Consider the following 20,405-nt stretch of genomic DNA (forward strand, 5'->3'; position numbering starts at 1 on the left):
TGGGTTTTGTGGACAAGAGCTGGGAGCTAGGTTGGCCATGTGCTGCCGACAAGAGCAGACCCGAGAGACCAGACAGCTCCCAAGCTACAGCCCCGGGTCTCCCAGGGCCCCCGAGTCTAAGATGACCCAGGACTTACCTCCCGGCTGAAATCTGAACTCTCTGGCCAAGTGGGCCACCCACCACCAGGATCCACTGGCCAGCCTGCAACTGGTGGCCCAAGAGGTGCTGGCCTTAGTTAAGGGACTGGAACCCCTGGACTGTGGGCCTGAGGGCAGGCAGGAGCTGCTCATCTCCCCCTGCAGGTCCTCAGGGCTCCACACGCAGCCTGGCACCACGTGGGGATTCCCTCAGTGTTCCTTAAACCGTATGAAGCCCCTGTTGAAATCCTGCCATGGCCTCAGCCCACAGAAGAGCACTCTCAGCGGGCCATGTGGCAAACACCAGAGAGAAGGCAGGGCCTGTCACCTTCTGTACGGGACGCGGATTTGGGATGCGGATTCGGCTTCCTGACTCAGCAGAGTCTTTGATGGCTCGCAAGGTGGCCAAGCATGAGGTGGAAAAGCTGGCTGGAAGGAAGCCTGGTAGACGCAGACAATTTATTGCTCCCGGGAGGGCACCTGGAGGGCCAGCTTCTTCAGAGGTGGCCACGGAGAGCACGCGGGTCACATATGGAAACCATATCAGGGGAGGGAGCCGGGCATCTGGAGCCGTGGCCCTGTGAGGGGCTGTGCAATCAGCAAAAGCGGGAAGCCTGGTGAATGGGGCCTGGAAACAGCACGGGCGGGCCCAGGGCTCCTGGACCCAGTGAACCACTTCACAGTCCACTGATTTTTAGGTAAGACACCTTAAAAAGGGACAGTGAAGAAACCCATGCTCTTTGAGTTTTAAGAGATGTCACAGGATAATAAGAGACTCATTCAGACCGATATCCATGAGGATGCGACAGGGCCCAGAACGCCAAGGCCTAAATTCCGGACAGGCAAGGGTGGACAAGGGAAGCGGCAGCATTCTAGGAGAGCAGGACCTTTGGCTCTGCAGTCCCTTTAACTAGTGGCCGTGTCCACTCAGAAGAAACTGAGGCAACAGCTGAGACGTTCAAAATAACACAACATTGAGCTTCTAAAAAATAGGCTTCCCCACAGATCACTGTCTCCTCAGACAACAAAAACTCCCGAATCTTAAGAACATCCGTGTCTCCAGGGCTGAAAGTTCCAGCACCGCTGATAAAGAAGAGCATCTTCCAGAAAAGGGTCACTGTCTCATCTTTGTAATGACTAGCTTAACATGTCAAGAGAAAAATACATTCTTAAAAATATATTTAGGGGCCGGTCCGGGGGTGCAGCGGTTAGGTTCGCACGTTCTGCTTCTCTGTGGCCTGGGGTTCGCAGGTTTGGATCCTAGGTGCAGACACAGCACCGCTTGGCAAAAGCCATGCTGTGGTAGGCATCCCACATATAAAGGAGAGGAAGATGGGCACGGATGTTAGCTCAGGGCCAGTCTTCCTCAGCAAAAAGAGGAGGATTGGCAGCAATTAGCTCAGGGCTAATCTTTCTCAAAAAAAGAAGATAAAAAAGAAATATATATATATATATTTAAAAACAGTCAATAGAGATTTTAAAGGTTTGATGCATACAGACTTTTTTGGTATGTTTTTAATTGCTTACGGGTCCTCGGAGAAAGAGGAACAAAGAGTGTTATTGATATATAGACATATTTAGAAAGAGCAGGTTCTCAACTCCAGGGTGACCAGCTGCAGCAAAGAATCTATGTGTGGCAATACTGCCCCCTTGTGCCCAATTTTTACTAAACTATTTCTGTAAACTGACTACAAAACGGCAAAGCTACCGTCATGACTGTGTCCTCTGCAGTAATGACGACTCCACAGTTTGCACCCCCTTTAACTCTCCGCCCTCCTGAAGGAAGTGTGCAGAGGCGGGACCCCTTCTAAGTGAGGAAAAATTTCCCTTAAGAACACTGCCATCAGATATGCACGATGGGGTTCCCAGTAGGACTTGGGAAAATGGGGGTCACTGTGCGGTGACAAAAGCTTCACTTCCATCCCATTTTTTTTTTAACATTCCCCACAAAGAAGTGAGCTACAGATGCCCGAGGGAGGTGAGATGTAAATCCCTTCCAGCCCATAGAACTTACCTGCTGGATTTTTTGCAGTAACAAGAGTCTGCTGTTGGAAGATTTCCAGTGACTTTTAAGACTCTCCGTAAAGGGAAGTTCATTTTTCCCTCTTAATGATGTGTGATCACTGGTACTATCCCGTATTGCCCTTCATCCTAAGTCACCAAATATTGACCCGATTTGACAGGGACTTACTAAGCATCTACTGTGTGCCACACACCGCTGGGGCTCCAGGCCCTCGCTCCTCAGCTGACGTCTTCCCACAGCACCAGCAGCATCACCTGGGAGCTTGCGAGAGAGGCAGCGTCGCAGCCCCACCTGAGGCACTGGGGCTGACTCTATGTTTTGACAAGATCCTCACTGGTTTGCACTAGGGTTTGAGGTGCTGAGCAAGGGTTCTCAGACTCGTCTGGAGGGCAGGGTAACACACACTGCTGGGCCCCACCCCAGGGTGTCTGACTCGGGGGGTCCGAGGTGAACGCGAGAATTGGCCTGACAAGTCCTGGTGATGCTGGTCTGAGGACCACACTGGTTCTCAAACTTGCCTGCATGTTGGCATTATTTGGGAGTTGTGAACAATGCAGATACCTGGGTCCCACCTCCAGAAACTGGCTTCAGTAGTGTGGTGTGTGGCTTGGGCACTGAGCATTTGAAAAGCTCCCTGGGCGATTCTGATAGGCAGCAAAGTTTGGGAACCCCTGCTCTAAGGGATCAAAAGGGAGACAGTAGAGCTCCTTTATCATCGAGTCTCACTGAGCTCCGTGATTAGTTGATGGAAACATCTTGAGCCCGTGGTAAGGGCACTGCAGGAGCCCACATACATCCTCTTTGAGAGAGAACACAGCATAGCAGGTGTGCGGAGTAGAGGGCAGGTGATGTCTGTCCAGCGGGACAGAATCAGCAGGCTCACCTGAGCTTCCAAGAAGGCTGGGATGTCCTAGGGTAGCGAGCAGACCGTCATGGTGCATGCGAACCCCCACAGCCTCGAGCCGGGGCTGGATTCTATCCCAAGAAAAGCCAGTCGAGGAGCCACATCCGTTCCACGGAAACTGCATTTCAAACCACTCCTCTGAATCTTTGGTTTCCAAGTATCTGAAAGTTGTGGTCCTCACCCTTTTAAGGTGGCAGCTGTACAGGTGGCTCACAGGTGTTACTGCTGCGTTCCTGGAAACGCATCATCACCTGGATCTGTGCAGCCTTTTTTTCCGGAACCGAGGCATAATGGGCAAGGTTTGTTTTCCTGACCAAGAACCCTGCGACAAAGAAATAGATAGGACCAGCACGACATCTCAGAAGAGATGCAGCCAGAACAACCATCCAGCATCACTTGAAACAGCAAGATTCGCCTGCAGTATGGCAGGCTGGGCGGAGGGGTCCTGGACCGAAGGACGGAACGATGCTGTGGACAGGCTCTGAGCTAGCATCAGACGGCCGGCTCTGCGAGTCACCTGTACATTGAGTAAGAACTGTTGCCTGCCTCACCAGGCTGCCGTGGAAAGCACATGGGGACATCTGTGCAAAGACTGTAAATTAGAAAGCACCAATAAAGTGTTTTCTTACCATAAAAAAGACAATTAAGTAAACAGACAATTCTTGAAATACAGCTGTGTGATAAATTTTAACTAAAAATAGTGCAACGCAAACACTGCATCGTTCCTTAATGATTTTTTTCTTAAAATTTAGAAGGGCTTTTTGGGAAATTTTTCAATGCAAGGTGTTTCCAGAAGGTTGTCCAGGAGACTCTGCTTCCGTACTTTTTTCATTCGACAGTATTTTATTGAATGGCGGCTTCGTGCCGACTGAAGCAATGTTTCCTTTATTCTATGTAAATTTCTTTATGACAATAACATTCAAGGTATTTATGGGGAAATAAATACAGAAAGTTCTGTAAAAGAACAAGACCAGTGACTAGGGACGCGCTTATTTTTCTCCTTTTCAAGAAGACATTGAAATGAAAGCACAGGATGTGTAAAAGCCATAATCCCAGAGAAGCAGAGGTGGGGAGTCACCCAGGAGCCCCTCCCTGCATGAAGCTGAGACCACTCATGGTGGAAACGAAGCAGATCAGAATGGTTTTCCAGACTCCCTAGGAGATCCTCATGAAAGGGAATTCTTAGGAACATACTTCACATAGGAGGGATGTGATTTCAGATAAAAGGTCTAAAGAGTGCAACAAGGGGTGGAGGACAGGGGAAGTGGTGAATGCGTGGGTAGATTTCAATGAACACCCATTATATAAAAGGGTGATAATAATGGCCACTGGGTTTTTCAATTTGTGCACATAGACCTGAAATCCCAGTCGATAATCATATAAGTCAGGGGCACAATGAATAGATGAATGTTTTCTAAGATCCACGTATTATCTAGAAGGGTAAAGGTTTTAATTAACTTTAAACAATGATAACTTAATTTGCATGTTGTAATTTCTATGGAAACCACTAGAAGAATAAAAACAGTGTAACTTACAAACCAGTGAATGGAAAAAAATGGAATGACATAGAGAAAAACTCAGCAGATCCCAAAAAAGGCAAAAAACAGAACATTGACAGCACAAAATAAGATGGCAGAAATAACCCAAATATAGCAATTACATTCAGTACAAATGAAGTAAATGCCTCATTTAAAAGGTAAAGATGCCATTTTTTAAATCCAATTGCATATTGTTTACAAGAAACACAAGAGAAAAAATGGATATATACTATGCAAATACTAGCTAAAAGAGAGCTGATGTTGCTAATTAATATTAGTTAAAATATAATTTTAGTGCAAGCAAGGCATTTTTAAAGACAGATAAAATCACAGTGAGACCCGACCTTGGGGCATCCTTTTTTGACCCGGGTGGTCACATGAATGTGGTCACTTTGTGGCAGTGTGTTCAGGGTCAGTGCACGTGTCTGTGTATCAGAAGGGAGGGCTGCTCCGGCCACTCCTGCCTCAAGTCGCATTTCCCTCCCCAAGATGGCTAAAAGAGGACTCTAACTTAAGGTCAGACTTTGTGCTCTGTGAAAGGGCAGAATCTGCTGTGTATCTAAGGCCTGAGGGCTTGGGATCCTAGAATCTCTCCCCTGGGAGCCCCTCAAATGCCTTGTAGTACCGCCTGTCTGGCTTTGCCTAATTAAAACTCTCCGGATTTATGTGACAGGTGCATATGGTAATGAAGTACATAAACTCTCAGAAAAGCACCAGAAGTCAGAAGCAGACTTTTCTAATAAGGTGAGACTTAAAATCCCTATTTATTAAAAAAAAAAAATCTTTTTAAAGAGGCATACATACCATAAACGTTCTAGCTCACTGAATTTATAAGGTGATTGAAATATAAGATGACTTCACAAATAGCTTATGGATTGGGCCGCTACCTGACTTGGTTCTATTCTCATTTCATGAGCAGGAAGAGTGAGATCAGAAAAACCAGGGCCTGAACTCTCCTTGCAAGTCCTTGGCATCAAAGCCTCATCAGTAAGCCCCAGCCCCACGTCAGCTCCCCAGGAGCATGAGCAACAGTCATGTGGTCCCGGGTGGAGGGGGCAGGGTCCTTTGTCTAGAACTGCAATACCAACATGTCAAATTAATGCCAATATCAACGTGTTTAATTAATACCAATATCAGCCTCTTTGTATTATAGGTGACTTTGTCTCTACCTGCCTGGAGACACATGAAAATGCTCAGACTTCACAACAAGGACCCTCAGGAAAGCAGCATGGACACCTCAGAGCCTACTGGTTTCAACCTGCTAGGAGGGAGACCCAGGGGTCTTTGGGTCTGAGGTCGCCTGATGGAGGGAACGTAGGGCCAGAGAGGGAGTGCAACCATCCTCTTCCTCCTCTAGTTCGGCCAGAGCCCAGGTACCCAGGAAGGCAAAAAGATGCTACAGAAAAAGCTCTTTGCACAGAACTAACTAAACTCAGGTTCAGATCCTGAGTCTGTCACTTACTGGCTGGTGATGGGCAAGCTACTCCTCTGGTCTGCAGTTTCCTCAGCCATAACAATGAGGAAATGATTACCTGAGAGAATTGTTATGAGTGTTAAATACACCTGACACACCTAGAGATCGGCTCATAGCAGAAACTTGACTAAAGCAATCTTTCTCCTACTTGCTGATGACGAAGGAAGTGGGTAGACAGACAAACAACCAGCATTTCTGAGAGTCCCAACACCCTTTTGGGGATCTTTCAAGACTGAAAACCACTCCCCTCCCAACCTACCAGCCCTGCCTGCTCTCTATCCCAAAGCTAATGGAACTTTCTGTAATCCTGGAAATGGCCTACATTTCTATTGTCCAAAAGCCACATGGGGCTACTGAGCACTTGAAACGTGGCTAGGGCAACTGAGGAACTGAATTTTTAGTTTCATTCTAAGTAATTTAAATGGAAATAGCCATATGTGACCAGTGGCCACCACACCGGACCGCTCAGTCTTCACAATGTCCACTTGGACGCACATGGCTCGTTGGGAAGGTGGGGCTAATTCCAAGCTAGGGCAGCCCAACATGAGTTAAATTAAGCAGCTCATTCAGGGTGACGTCCACACGAAATGCTGGATTCCATGGCTGGGACTGCAGAGTTAAGACGAATATTTATCTTTACACTTTTATAAAGCAAGCAGTCCTGATCGGACATAAACCCAAGCCCCAGTGGAGTCTGTTTTTGATTCCTTGGGTAATTATGTCTAAACCATTTTTTGTTTCTCTCTTCATTGTTTCATATCACACATGCCCCCCTGCACACACACACACGCACACACACAAAACCTCACACGCTCAGTACTTTGATGTTCCAGCCTCCACCATCTGCTCTTCAGCTGGTGGCCAAGGTTGTTCAGAGTGTGGGAGCTGGAGCTGCTGAAAACTGGAACTGCCCTTCTTGTGAAAGCATTCGGGGTGAGTCTGTTAGCCTTGCCTCCTTCTTCAACCCCAGAGCCTGGAAGGCCTTCCAAGACTGGCTTGGGGAAGGGTCTGCTTCTCAGGAACTGGAGCACAGTCATGTGCTGCATAATGATGTTCTGGTCAAGGAAGGGCCACATACAGGATTTTGGTCCCATAAGCTTAGTACCATATTGTCTAGATGTGTAGTAGGCTGCACCACCTAGGTTTGTGTAAATATACTTTGTGATGTTCGCACAACAACGAAGCATCTAAGGACGCATTTGTCAGAACACATCCCCGTCGTCAAGCAATGCATGACTGTAATTACAAGATTTCATTTGCTTTTAGAAGAAACTGGTTATCACTCTGAGTCACTGATGCATTCAGCAAATCCTTTTGGGAGCTGAGCGTCCATAGGCACTGGTGTAGGTGGCAGTGTCTCATGGTGGGCAGCACAGACAGGGTCTCCCCCTTCATGAACTTTCAGTGGGGGAGGCAACAAACAAGTAAACAGATAATAAATTCAAGGTAGTGATGGAGTTATCATGAAAGATCAAGTGGCTGGTGTGATAGAGAATGACTGGGTGGGGCAGGCTCAGGCTGCCATCACAAAATGCCACAGGCTGGGGGCCTGTGAGAGAAGACAAGATCTATTACATAGACCCTTGTAGGCCAGATTAGATTTTTTTTAACAGCTTTATTGAGGTATAATTTACATACCAAAAAAAATTTATCCACGTTAAGTGTATAGGTCGAGTTTTGATAAGCTTATACTCCATCATACAACCACCAACGCAATCAAGTTTTAGGACACTTCCACTACCCTAAGAGTTTCCATCCTGCCCCCTTGCATTCAGTCGAGATCCCGACCCTGCCTCAGGCCAGTGGTCTGCTTTCTGCCTCCATAGTTTGGCCTTTTCTAGAATTTAATAAAAATGGATTCATACAGTGTATAGCCTTTCATGTCCAGCTTCTTTCACTCAGTGTAACATTTTTTAGACTCATCCATGTCCTTGCATGGTCAACAACTTGTTCTCTTCCAATTGCTCAGGAATATTCCATTGTATAAATATACAGCCTCTCACTTGTGCATGCGCCAGTTGATGGACATTTGGGTTGTTTCCACTTTTTGGCTATTCTGAATAAAGCTGCTATCACCATTTATGTATAAGTCTTTTTTTTTGGACATACGTTTTTACTACTCTTGGATAGATACCCAGGAGTAGAATTGTGGGGTTGTATGGCAAGCTTAATGTTTACGGTATGTTTAACTATGTAAGAAACTACAAGACTTTATCCAACCATTTTCCATTCCCACCAGCAGTGTTGGAGGGTTCCAATTTCTCCACATTCCTGCCAACACTTGGCATTTTAATTTTAGCTATTCCACTAGATTTGTAGGAGCTTCTCATTTGTGGTCTTCATCTGCACTTCCTGAAGAACAATAATGTTGAGCATCCTTTCATGTGTTTATTGACCGCTCATATATCTTCTTTTGTGAAGTATCTCTTCAAATCATTTGTCCATTTTTTATTGAATTATTTTTATTACTATTATTGAATTGTAAGTGTTCTTCATACAATTCAGTGAATTACCTTGGCACCTTTGTCAAAAATCAGTTGACATCTATGTGCGGACCCAGTTTCAGACTTTCTATTCTGTTCCCTTGATCTACATTTTTACCCTTATGTTGACCCCATACTGTCTCAATTACCACAGGTTTTTGGTAAATCTTGAAATCGAGTCATTTAAGTCCTCCACTTTTGTCCTTCTCTTTCACAATTGTTTTGGCTATTCTTTGCTTCTCCTATAAATTTTCGAATCGGCTTATGGTTTCTACACAAAATCCTGCTGGGATATTTATTGGGATTGTGTTGAATCTATAGACAAATCTGGGGGTAACTCTCATCCTAATAATACTGTGTCTTACAGATGAACATGGTATATCCCTCCATTCTATACAGGATTTAACTTCATTTCTTTCACTAACGTGTTTTAAGCTTCAGAGTAGATTGTTAGTAATATTTTCTTACTATCCACTTAACGTTTGTAAGATCTGTAATGATGTTCCCTCTTTCATTCCTAATTGGTGATTTGTGTTTTCTCTCCATCTAGATAAAGGTTTGTCAATTTTATTGATCTTTGCAAAGAACCAACTTGGTTTCCTTCATTCTCTCTTTTGTTTTTCCTTCTTGTATTTTAGTGATTTCCCTATTGATCTTTATAATTGCCTTCCTTCGACTTATTTGCATTTAATTTTCTCTTCCTTTTTTGCTTCCTAAATTGGAAGCTTAGTTCACTGATTTTAGACCTGTCTTCTTTCATAACATAAGCTCTTAAAGCTATAAATTTTGTTCAAACCACTGGTTTAGCTACATCCCACAAATTTGAGTATATTATGTTCTCATTTTCATTAAGTTTGATACATTTTTTAATTTCTGTTGTGATTTCTTCTTTGACTCATGAGTTATTTAGAAGTGTGTTGTTTACTATCCCCATGTTTTAGGATTTCTCAGCTTTTGCCTGTTATAGATTTCTAAGTTATTTCCATTGTCATCAAAGAGCTTGCTAGGGGGGCCGGCCTGGTGGCATAGTGGTTAAGTGTGTGTGCTCTGCTCCAGCAGCCCGGAGTTCACGGGTTCAGATCCTGGGCACAGACCTATACACTGCTCATCAAGCCACACTGTAGTGGCATCCCACATACAAAATAGAGAAAGATTGGCACAGACGTTAACTTAGGGACAGTCTTCCTCACACACACACACAAAAAACATGCCATGTGTGATAGCAATCTTTTTAAACATATTGACACTTGTTTTCTCATCCAGCACTTGGTTTGTTTTGTGAACATTCCGTGTACATTTGAAAAGAACCAGGTGTTCTGGGGCTGTTGGATGAAGTCTTCTATAGAGGTCATTTAGGTCAAGTTAGTTGATAGCGCTCTTCAAGTTTTCTATATTCTTGCTGATTTTTATGGCTACTTGTTCTATCAACTACTGAGAGAAGAGTATTGAAATCTTCAGCTATAATTGTTGATTTTTCCATTCTTTCAATTCTGTCAGTTTTTCCTTCATTTATTTTGGAGCTCTCTTATTAGGTACAAATAAATTTATAATACTTAATTTCTTTCTGTTGTATTGACCCTTTTATTATTATGAAATAGCCCTCTTTGTTTCCAGTAATATTCATTTTCTTAAAGTCTATTTTGTCTTACATTAATAAAAATTACTCCAACTCCCTTCTGATTATGGTTTGTGTGTTTGCATCATATATATATTTTTCCATTCTTTTACTTTAGTCCATTTGTGCTTGAGATATAGATATATGCAGAAAACCTACACATTTTTTATACTTTGGGTGTTCTTCAGTCCTTCTTGTGTCTCTGAGTTACCATCCAAGTTACTATCGATATCATTTCTCTTTAGCTGTTCTTTTAACACAGGTCTGCTGGCAACAAATTCTCTCAGTTTTCTCTTTTTTGTAAATCTAGAAATGGCTTTATTTTTGTCTTCAGTTTTGAAAGACAACTTCACTGGAGGCAGGTTTGTTTTCCCTTTCAGCATTTTGCATATGTCATTAAATGGAACAGAAAGCTACTAAAAAAAAAAACAAACAAACAGGAAATCACTGTTCTTTCATGAAAAGTGCAGTAAAGGCACAAAGTCTCTTGGGTTTTCAGTGTCTTTTGGCTTCTACTGTTTCTATGAGAAGTTAGCAATAAGTCATATCATTCATTGTTCCCTGTATACGAGGTAACATTTTTCTTTTGTTACCTTAAAAACGTTTGGATTTTGACAATTTGACTGTCAGGGGCTTTTCTTTTGTTCTTTGGATTGCACAATTTCTGTCTTTCTATCAAATTCAATGAGTCACTCTTCTGACTTCTCAACTCAGCTCGTGCCGTGAATTTTTCCTTTCAGTTAGTGTGATTTTAAGCTCTAGAATTTCCATTTGCTTTTTCCCATTTCTGTTAAGCTTCCTTACTTGTTTATGCATTGTTAACATATTTTCCTTGAATTCTTTGAACATATTTTTAATAGCAACTTTGAAGTCTTTGCTAGATAGAACCTCTGAGCTCCCTCAGAGTCAGTTTTTGACTAGTTTCCCCCCACCTCCCCTCCCTGAGCTGGGGAAATACTTTTTTCTTTGCATGTCTAGCAATTTTTTAATTTAAAACTAGACCTTGTAGGTTATACATTGTAGCAAGCCTGGATTCTGTTTTATCCTGAGTGTTGCTGGCTTTAGGAGACAACTAACTTGCCTGGACTCAACCTGCAAATCTCACTTTCGATGCACAGCCATTGATATCTTTGCTCATTTTTTTGTTTTAAGTCCGGTCCCTAGAGGTTTCCCCTTCACTTGTATAGTTTTGTCGTCAGGCAATGATTTGGGCAGAGATTATACTCAGACACTTCAAGCCAGTATGTCTTCCACCCTCTGCTGCCCATGCTGTGTGTGGATTGAGGGACGTTTGTGAAAGTGTGGTGAATTCACACATCTCCCAGACTTTCCACTTTTGCTGCACCCCCTGGGGCTCCTGTGTGCCTGCGTCCGTGAGCAGTCAACCAGGGATGTGTGAGAGTTCATCATCTGTGCTCTTCTTCGGCTCTCTCACTTACAAAATCTCACTCTTACATTTCTAGCTGCTCTGTCAACTCCCTGAATCAAATTGGTCACATCCAGCTGCAGGTTTTTACCACCCACGCTGGGTGAGACGGGAATGCCTCCAGGCCAGAAGGCCACAGACCCACCATTCTTACCCAAGGCCATAGCGGTTTTCATGAGTAAATTCTTCTCAAGTTGTTGCCTATCTGGTCACTTCTCAATGGCCTGAAATGATTCTCCTTAATAATTTTGTCAATTTTGCACTTATTTTCTACAGAGGGAAATCACCTGCCTGTCTCACACCACGATTACCAGAAGTAGTCCCTAGATTTTATCCTAAACGGGACAGGAAGCCACTAAAAGGACCCAAGCTACAAACTGGTATGAATTAGCTTTGTAATTTTTTTCTTTTTTTTTTAAAGATTGGTACCTGAGCTAACATCTGTTGCCAATCTTTTTTTTTTCCTCTTCTCTTTCTCCCCAAAGCCCCCCAGTACATAGTTGTATATTCTAGTTGCAGGTCCTTCTGGTTGTGCTATGTGGGATGCTGCCTCAGCATGGCTTGATGAGCGGTGCTAGGTCCACACCCAGGATCCAAACCGGCGAAACCCTGGCCTGTGAAAGTGGAGTGCGTGAACTTAACCACTCGTCCACGGGGCGGCCCCAGCTTCATATTCTTAAAAGTTCACCCTGACTGCCGTGTGGGAAATCAATTGGTGGACGAGAGTTCCAGTAAGATGCATTTAGAGGCAGGTCACAAGAAACACAACACAATTAGCTAGAACAATAGAAGAGATCTGTTGTCAACTAACTGAAAAGTCCAGAGCTGGGACAGTGCCTTTAGGGCTGGATATTCACAATGTCTTCACGACTGTACTTCCCTTTCTCTGGGACACCACTGGATCTGTCTCGAGCCCTCATGGTGATGAGCTGTCTGTCAGGAGCCTCCAGGCTCCGTGAGTCCTCATTTAGATCCAAAGAGAGGGATTTTCTCTCTCCTCAACCACTGAACAAAAACCCTGGGCTTCCCTCTGATGGGACCAATATGCTCACTCCTGAACCAATCACCACGGCCCAAAGATTTCAATGTACAGATTAGCTTCAGCTGATCAGGAGTGACCCCACCCGAACCCTAGAACTGGGTATTTCTGGGTCCTATGAGAAAAGGGGTACAGCTAAGTCGGGGCTGAGGAGGCAACCCACAAGGCCTGCTCCAAGACACAAAGTGGGGTGGCCCTGATTCCACTCCTCATTACCAGGTGTATTAGTCAGCTCGGGCTGCCATAACAAAACACCACAGACGGGGTGACTTACACCACAGACATTATTTTCTCACCATTCTGCAGGCTGAAGTCCAACATCGAGATGTCAGTGGCATGGCTTTCTGGTGAGAACTGTCTCCTTGTCTTGTAGGAGCCACCTTCTCCCTGTCCCCACGTGGCCTTTGCTCTATGCACAGGTGCAGAGGAAGCAAGCTCTGGCGTCTCCTCTTCTTCTTCCAAGGACACCAGTCTTAGCAGATGAGGGCCCCACCCCTACGACCTCATTTAACCTTACTCAGCCTTAGAAGCCTAGTCTCCAAATACAGTCACTTTGGAGGTTAGAGCTTCAACATGTAAATTGGGCGGGGAGTAGTAGGGGGACACAATTCAGTCCAAAACACCAGACAAGGGGCAGGGCTTTGCACCACCACCTGCTCCCCTCAGTTCTGGGCAGCATTGCTGCAGAAGGCCAGCAAGGAGACCGAACTCCAGCCCCGACGGTTTGCAGTGGACTCCCAGGCCAGCCTGGTAGGGAAAAGAGGAAGAGACAGCCACAGAAACCAGCAATTCTATTAAATATTCCACTCAGCTAAGATTGAAGACTTGGGAAAATAAATCTCTCCCTGGTAATGAAGGATTTAGATAGTGGCTGTCGGCTATGACGCAGATGCAGTGGCCACATCCCAAGAGCTGTTCTTTTAAGCTCCAAAGCATCCATAAGTCAGGAGGAAAAATGGTAATTGAAAATGAAAATAAAACCATATCTAAAAAAATAACTCAATTTTTATCCCAGGGAAGAAGTTATAAATATAACTGAATTTACGCTCCTGCAACGCGGTGTTGGTGCGGCAGCTGGAGGGCTGCTCGCCACGCCGTGGAAACGTGTGTCCTCAGCAGCCTCCGTCTCCCTCTCCGCACCTTCTCCCCATTTCTCCCCAAGTGCTGAACGCCTTATCGGCTTCCCTGACCCCCCGGATGTCTCTCTCTCTCTTTCCTTATCCAGGACTGCCTGCAGGGCAACGGTTCTCCCTCCTTGCGATGGACTGAATCTTTGCGTTCCTCCCAAACTCATATAGTGAAGCCCACTCCCCATTGGGATGCTATTTGGAGATGGGGCCTTTGAGAGGTTATTAGGTCATGAGGGTGGAGCCCTCATGATGGGATTAGTGGCTTATAAGAAGAGACAGGAAAGCTTACTTCCTCTCCCTCTCTCTCTCCATCATATGAGGATACGAGGGGAACACAGCCGTCTGCGAGCCACAAAGAGTCTCACCAGGAACCGAATCAGCTGGCATCTTGATCTTGGACTCCGCAGCCTCCAGAACGTTAAGACACACATTTCTGTTGTTTCAGCCGCCCAGTCTGTGATATTTTGTTAGAGCAGCCTGAGCCGACCAAGACATTCCTCAGCATTTCTCCTCCTCCTGCCCTACACAACCCCCAGTCCTCAGGGGACAGAACTGTCACCCTGTGAGATGTCCACCCAACAGGCTCCTCTTTGGCTGGAGACCTCCAAGCCAAGTAGAGTCGATTCTCATTCTTCTCATTAGTTAGAGTCCATAAAGTCGTCATGAACGCTGAATGAGTGGATACAGAACCATGCTCCTAGGGGAGGCAGGAACATATACACAGCATAATCATATCTCGCATCGATTGTAATCCTCAATCCTAAAAACGACTCATCCAGGCAGATCCTACTTTATTTTACAAAAGAAAAAGCAAACGAGGTTCAGAAGCGTTAAATGACTTGCCTGAGGCTGTCCCACTAACAGGTGCCAGAGTTGGGATTCGAACCCCATCCAGCTGGCCCCCAAGCTGGAGCTTCTTACTCTCCACTGCCCTGCGCCTCCCGTCTCCATCCTCTGGTCCTCTGCGTATGAGGCCAAGACAAGAAGGCAGAGTGTCGCCTTGCTCAACCTCAGCTGGAATCATGTGCATCAGGCAACTCAAATTTTTGGCCACTCTGCACACGTCTACACAAATGATGAAAAAATTATCGGGAGTATTGATTTGGAGCTTACAAATAAACTTTAGTGAATAGGTAAATTGGCAAATATGGAATCCGCAAATAATAAGGATTGACTGTACTTTTCTGCTACTGTTACATGTAATAGCATGGAGAAAAATTAGCCTCATGAGCATACCATCCATCATGGGGCTGTTCCCAGGTTTGCCTGTTCAGAACCGGGACTCCAGTGGTCAGATCCAGACATCCACCAGGTTGGGCCCTCAAAGACCACAAACTCCATGAGGACAGAAACTATTTACCTTGCCGGTTGCTGCATTCCGAGTCCCCGGAAGTAGGTATACGCTGACTGGTGGCCAGAGGGAGATGAATGATCAGATTTGGAATCAGTTCTTCAACTTGGGTCTTTACGAAGATGAAACAAAAGATTGGATGGGCATTTCTGAATGCACACGCTGCAATCAGGTCCAAACCAGACGCACTGAAGAATGAAACACAGTGGGTCTTTTTTATAATTCATTGGTGTGGGGGTTTTTTTCCTCCTAATTATAAAAGTAATTCATGTTCAATGTTGAAAAAAATTTTTTTAAGTAAAAGACAAAGAAAACCAGATCCCCACCACCTAAAAACAAGTCCACTAAAATTTAAGCAAACATTCCCCCAGTGTTCTTTGCCCATGGTTTTCTGCAGTTTGACTAAGCCTTGTTTTCTTCGTAGATCCCTGGACCCCATGGTCCCTCCAGCATCCCCTGCTTCCTGCCTCAGAGAACGGATGACACCACAGAGCTCAGAGAACAGGAGTCAGACTGTGGGCATTTCAAGCTCCAAAATGTAAGGCCTTGGCCTAAAGAGGAAGACGGAAATATAAGGTCTGTCTGAGCTGGTCCTTGCTGTCCCCAGAGATGAGATGACAGGGTATCTGGATGAGGAGGGGGAGACAAAGAGCATGATGTTGTTGGGGTCCTCGACTTCTGAAGTCAGGACCGAGATGGTAGGACACCAGGGTTGCAGGGCAGAGGGAGCCTCCCCAGGTAGGGCCCAGCCACGTGTCCACACCCAAAGTTTGTACCAGACATGTTTACAAGTGAACCACAAAAGAAATAGAGTGGGCCTCCGAAGGTAGGAGCAGAAGAAATGCCCCCTGCAGGGTCAGGAAGCCACGTGAAACAGCCGTCACCATCCCTGGACGCCCCAGCGAGCAGAGCACTTTCCACTGCATCCCACGTGGCTGAGGTGGCCCCAAGAGAACAGAGGACATGGATCAGGAAGAAGGCCATGTCCAGAGACACCAGCGAGAAAAGGTGGGGACAAGCCTTCCAGTGGGATGACTTCCCTGAGGCCCTGGCCCTGGGTCAGCCCCTGACATGGAGACACAGCCCAGGGACAGGGCCATCTCTGGATTGATGGAGATTTAGTTCCTGTCGCTGGTGGAATGTGGGCCCAAAAGAGAAACTAAAGCCCAATTACAGCAAAGTAAAGAACGTGCACAACCACTCGGGTCTGGGCACTGAGATCTGCCCCCACCATTCATATATACCTGCGACCTTTTTCCTCGTCAAAGATGCACCACACCTGCACAGTGTCTTCTGATATTTCTAATTCCTCCTCACCGATAAACTCATGGTGATCCTGAACTGCTGGGGCTAAAATTCTGCCTCCAAATGGTAGGAACCCCTGTGGCTTTTCTCCTGTTCTCTGCACGATGCTGGCTTCTGGCTGTAGGGCCCTAAGTCTTACCTGCAGAGAATTCTGATCTTTTTGTGGCTGCACGTTCAGGGCGGAGTCTTCCAGGGCCGAGTTCTAATTCTCTCCCTGTTACAGATATCTTTGCTCCCGCCCAGTGGATTCTCCAAAATCCTGACGGAGCATCACCCTGCCCTTGAAGGCCTTCAGTAGCGGCGATGCCCACAGATCGCTCAGTTTCTAGGTAGACAGTCGACCGGGCCGCACACTCTGTGAAAGTCCAGAGGCAGAGTAGACGGGTGACTGGCGGGGTTGGCTTTTGGACCAGGCAGCCTGTAGCTCAGTTTTGAGGAAAGGGGAGAGGGAAGGTGGGAAAGATGAATTCAATCTAGACCAAGAAGGAGCCTGAATGAGGATCAGACGTTTGGAGTTTATCTGATTAACAACAGGCAGGACTCCCAAGTTGATGTGCTGGGTGTCCTCTGGCGGCACGGTGAGCGGGGACAGCCACGCCCCGAAGCTGATGAAAAGACCCATGTGGTTATGAAATGAGCCTTCTGCTTACCTGAGACCCACTTCTCTACGAAGAGCTAATCTGGGAAGAGGCGATCGAGTATTTGGGAGGAGCTGGACCTGGTGAGCTGGGGTAGCTGGACTGCATCGCGCCCCCAGACACACTATCGTTCCAGAAGTGCCAGAGGAAGGAGGACCAGAGATGGGACAGTAGCTTCAAGGAACACCCGATCTGAAGGTTGACGAGTTCTAGAAGAGGGGAGAAATCAGCGTGTTTGTTGATGGAAGATTAGAATCCGAGGGAGAGAAACAGAAGGAAGATTTAGTCAAAAATCTAAGCAGAGTGTGAGCCAAAAAGCAGAAATGCTTTTGTGGTTATAAATAACATTTACACATTTTTCAATAAAAAGGACTTCATCTCTTAAACATCCAAACATTTCTGTGAACTTGCAGTAATAATTGCACGGTTTTTCATCCTTTTCTCAGGATACCTTTAAAATTCACTGCAGTCATGAAGATTCAGATGTAAATCGCTCTATTTCCTTTGAAATAAATACACCTTGAGCTATTTTGGTATCAGTTTAATATCGCCTTCACAACCTATAGACACGAATATAGGAACAATTTCACATTTAATATTAAGAGACAGAGCAGGCAGCCAAGTTATTAATATGTGGTTCGAATCCAGTACTCCAGCCGTTTGAGAACACGCTGCGGAATTTCTGAGTAATCGCCAGCAGTCTGGCAGCCACATGGCAACCCGGGATGCAGGTTGTTTTGTTACAAACATCAAAGGCTCACATTTGACCTGATGGAGATACCCAGTGTTTGGAGCACTCGCAGAGCAAGACCACCATGCAGAGCTGGACGTCCATGGCAAGAGGCCGTGGAGCTGCCCCGAGCCCAGCCTGGCCTGTGCACCCTGCTGTGGACCTGCACCTCATGGACGGGGGGCAGGGCCCTCAGCCCATTCTGGGGCCTCTGCCCAGCCCCAGTATCTCTTAGAGTTGGAGGCATTCTGGAACCAGTGAGAGAAACCCAACCTCTTCTGGGGCAAGCCCAGAATCCAGCCTGGACCACCAGGCCTGAAGGCAGGGTTTGTCTTGGCTGAGCGGGCTGGCACCAAGTGTTCGCCATCAGTTTATGCCAGGCCTAGCGGGTGACACTGTCTGGATTCTGACTCGATATGGCGGGTGGACATGCCCTGGGACGGCCGCCCAGGCACTTCAGCGGCTTCTGGCTGGGCCTCACCAGGCCCGAGAGGAGTTGACATTCCCAAAAGACAGGCTTCCAAATACCGTTTTGTGTCTAGAGCCCAGTTCTGCTGCCAGTTCTCCGATTTCCAGCGTATCCTGCCCTCAACACCTGCAGAGCTCTGGAGCTGACACATAGCTGAGCCATAGCCCACATGCCCTCTGATTTCCTCTCTGCCATCACTGGAGTCTAGGACCCGGGCCCTTGCTCTGCCCAGGCTCCTGCCCACGGTTTTCAAATGGGCACAGCAGTCTGACAGAGACTTTTGAATTCAGGCAGAGGAGGATGAGTGTCAGGAGGGCCAGGCCCAGAGTTAAGAGCACGGCATCCACAGACGCTTGGGGGATCCCAGCTCGCCAGCCTTGCTGCATGTCAGTCTGGTCTGGCCCAAGGCTGCCGCTCTGCGCCAGGTCCGCCAGCCGTGACCTGAGACGTGGAGGTGTTGAGCTTGAGAAGCAGATTCTTTTGGACCATTCGCCTCCCTACAAGGCTGAGCTCAGGCTCTGGCGGCCACAGGGTTTCTAGTCTTCTGGGTGGTTCCAGCCGTGAGGCCCCAGAACCTCCCATGCCCAGCCTCAGGGCAGGGCAGGGCAGGGCCACAGAAAAAGCAGAGCACAGCACAGAGCGGGGTTTGAATCCACTCCGCACCAGGGGCCAGCTCTGTCCTCCTCAACGTCCACGAGCCATGGTGTCTTCATTTGTAAATCAGGCTCTCCCTCAGCCTGTTTCAAGAATGATTTGAAACGACAGACACAAAACGGTCTAGACACCGTCAAGTACACTGTGTGGATTAAACAAGCACAGTCCCCTCCTCTTCTGGTTAATCACAGTAGCTTCTTTTTAGGATGGAATTCAGGTGAACGCATCTAAACGCACCTACAAATGGCGACGAAGATGGAGAAGGGAGAGGAGGTTTAGTTCACACTCTTTGTCCTTTGTCTAAATAAGTAAAACTGACACTCCTGGATTTTTAAATTATCATTTCACACAAGTAACTACACTGACCTGGCTTCCTGGCAAAGCTTGCCCTCCCACTCTCTCTCATGGACCTGACGCAGTGAAACCAAAGACGGCGCAGATAAATTTGCGGGGAACTTGGGATCGCCTTTGCAAGACGTGTTACCAATCATCAAAATGGCTTGACTTTCCTCTCCCCTCCTTCCCTTTTCTAAGGCTCTAATGAAGAGTGACAGTGCCATGGGACTTCACTAAAGATAAAACAGAACTTGCAGAGAATGCTGAGACAAGGCTCCTATTTGTGGTCGTAATGGGGTTTATTTAAGCAGCGTCAGATAGTTCTTAGTTAAATAGGTCACCAGATAGGGGCTGGTGAGATTTTTCATATTCGAAAATGCTTGTGGGGACCGTATTTAATTTAATGGGAGGGGGTGGACCAAAGATTGGATAACCAGCCCCGAGACAGTCTAAAGTCGGGTTATTAAATCAAGAAGCTACCCAGAATTGGATGGCATGACATGCAAACTGAGTTCCTCCTGTTATTGGAGCCTCTTGACCAAGCCTAATCTATCTGAGCTTTTCTTGAAACCTGACAGGACCGTCCCAATTTGGAATCCATGCTGAATGTACTCATCCGTCTTCCCTAAAAAAAGAACAGAATTCCAGGCAGCCATCAATGCAATAACTCTTTCTCTTTTCATCTTTCTGGGTTTTTTTTGAGGAAGATTAGCCCTGCGCTAACATCTGCCGCCAATCCTCCTCTTTTTGCTGAGGAAGACTGGCCCTGAGCTAACATCCATGCCCATCTTCCTCTACTTTGTATGTGGGATGCCTACCACAGCACGGCTTGCCAAGCAGTGCCATGTCCACACCCAGGATCCCAACCAGCGAATCCCGGGCCACCGAAGGAGAACATGGTAACTTAACTGCTACGCCACCGGGCCGGCCCCTCTTTTTGTCTTTCTTGCACATCCTTCTCTCTGCCCCTCTCCCCAGCCCAAATTACAATTGCAAGATTTGAATACAATCCAGAAATCAGTCTCCGTTGGCATTAAAAAGAGAAATCAGAATTATAGGTAACCACTTGTGTTCATTCTGCAGCTTACTTTTCTCCAGAAACCACCACTATTCAAATTAGTGATTTATCAGCATGAATATAATTACAAATTC

At 46.3% G+C, this 20,405-nt stretch overlaps 1 protein-coding gene across 5 annotated transcripts in view; it reads right to left on the reverse strand.

The window, feature by feature from the left end:
* Nucleotides 1-3,044: 3,044 nt before the first annotated feature.
* PSMG1 (proteasome assembly chaperone 1) overlaps nucleotides 3,045-20,405 on the reverse strand; it is a 33,286-nt gene continuing 15,925 nt past the window's right edge. Inside the window, exons 7-10 of one of the 5 annotated variants that reach the window (XR_011533867.1) lie at nucleotides 17,077-17,273; nucleotides 16,566-16,781; nucleotides 15,131-15,309; nucleotides 12,001-14,467 (exon numbers count right to left, since the gene is read on the reverse strand). The gene's annotated coding sequence lies outside the window, so the exon portion shown is untranslated. Of the gene's footprint in view, nucleotides 3,388-12,000; nucleotides 14,468-14,544; nucleotides 15,310-16,565; nucleotides 16,845-17,076; nucleotides 17,274-20,405 lie in introns of those variants that run through there. The other 4 variants (XR_011533868.1, XR_011533871.1, XR_011533869.1 and 1 more) reach the window with 4 other exon arrangements.

Source organism: Equus przewalskii, chromosome 27 (genome assembly GCF_037783145.1).
Source record: "Equus przewalskii isolate Varuska chromosome 27, EquPr2, whole genome shotgun sequence".
Classification (NCBI taxonomy): Eukaryota; Metazoa; Chordata; class Mammalia; order Perissodactyla; family Equidae; genus Equus; species Equus przewalskii.